Source organism: Bufo gargarizans, chromosome 2, assembly GCF_014858855.1.
Source record: "Bufo gargarizans isolate SCDJY-AF-19 chromosome 2, ASM1485885v1, whole genome shotgun sequence".
Classification (NCBI taxonomy): domain Eukaryota; kingdom Metazoa; phylum Chordata; class Amphibia; order Anura; family Bufonidae; genus Bufo; species Bufo gargarizans.
This window is the reverse complement of record NC_058081.1, coordinates 167,638,987-167,640,884: the sequence shown is the minus strand read 5'-3', so window position 1 is coordinate 167,640,884 and position 1,898 is coordinate 167,638,987.

The window sequence follows — 1,898 nt, the reverse complement described above, 5'->3', positions numbered from 1 at the left end:
CAGCACTCAGGGGGTGGGAGTAAAGATTTGGGGTCCAACCGGTTTGGAAGAAGTTGAGTCCGGTTGCGTAGTGGATAAACTTGCAGGGAATTGGGTTGGCTTGGATATGGGCCAGTTCCCCCTAAAAAACAACGGTCTCTCCCCCCGTGAACCTCCTCTCTGTCGCCCCCGAGGATTCCCCTTGAGGAGACTGCCTAGCCCCTTTGGTACACTGTCGGAATCAGAAAAGTCTGTTTTAGTCGAGGATTGGTCGGTGTTGCCACCCACAATATCTCTTTTATTGGCAATGGAGGAATAGATCCTGTTTTCTTTGAAGTCTCTCACAAACTGGCAGTGCTTGCGTTCCTTGAGATGATATTCATATTTCTCAAGGACATTTTGCAGTTGTTTCTCTTTATTTGTAAACTCCGCCTCTTGCGAGAACGTTTGGGCAACCTCCAGTTAATTTTTTATTTAAAGTTTCCAAGTTGTTTTTCTCCTCTGCCAAGAGAAGGTGCATAAGCCGGAGAGAACTATTGGTAGCCTCCTGTTCCCACTTACTCAGGAAGCCTGTATTTCTGAATCTCTCTGCAGGCAAGAGCGAGATCCGAAGTCCCCTTGGAACAATGTTATGTTTTAAATAGTTCTCCAAGCTATGTACCTCCCACCAAGAAAGGATTTGATACTTGTAAATGTCAGTTAGTGCTTTAAATGCTGCATGAAAGGAGGGAATGTATTTTTTGGGGGAAAATTCTTTGTCAGAAAACACGTCTTTGGCTTCCACCAGCCAGTTATCTGCCTTAAAGCCTGTTGCAAGAAAGCCTTCCATACTCTGGAGCAAAAATTCGAACCACAAAACAATGGGCCAAGAGTACAAAAAACTGATCCCCAGGAAAGGGACAAAGGGAGACAAAACAACATTTATTAAATATGCTTAAAATGCAAAACCGCGCTAGCCACGGATAAGTACCCTCAAAATCAAACAATAGAAGACCCCTGTTTGGGCCAAAACACACAAACACTGAATGATACCAGTATATAACACCATAAAATAATGAACGCTCTCACCCATCAATGGCTGTAGATGTTGATAAATTCTCCCAGTTAAGTGGGCATATAATCAGTGGGTTCTCCATATTGATGTAGAATGAAGGATCAAGTGGACCTAAGTACCACTCAGAGGAGGTGCCAATCATGCAACTTCAGCGTAGATAGGAGTCAGGAATATATGTCCCTAGTGGCGGGGACTAGTTTCAACCTACATATCTATACAAAGTTCTTGCCCTGCAAGGGGCAACCTCGTCTGGATACGATTCCCTGATACCGGGCAGTGTCCCTAGTACACCCTGCTAAAGATGAACTCCCGATGTGTCACGTTTCGTTCCACATGAACTCATCATGTACAGTTAGGGTGGCAAGCAAGAAAAGCTTGCCATGAAAGGGGTAAATGTAAACAAAATGTTGGCAGTGGCTGGAGCTATCAAATAAAAAGAAAGAGAAGTTCCAAGGAAAAAGCCAGGCCAGTGGGAACAAGGCCACCCAAAAACCACAACGGGACCTAAAGACCAGTACACCAGTGGGTAAAACCCGCTTAAAATTACTGTAAATGTTTAATTGCTTTTATTTCCTGAATGGAGAGAATTCTCTAAATAAAAGAACTTCATAGGAAGTCTTTTTTTGAAAAAGAAAATCCTGAAATCAGTAATACAGCACAACATCCAGAACGCATACATATCATTCTTCCTTTCAATGTACAATATAAGAAGACTGAAAGAATTATCAATAAGTATTGGCATTTTATTCAAAAAGATAAAGTAATAGGTCCAAAGTATTTGCTAAGAAGCATTTAAACTAGGAAAGGGGGGAAAAAGAGTGATAATCCAGCAGTTCGACTGCCCCCCGGAACAATGCCAGAAAAT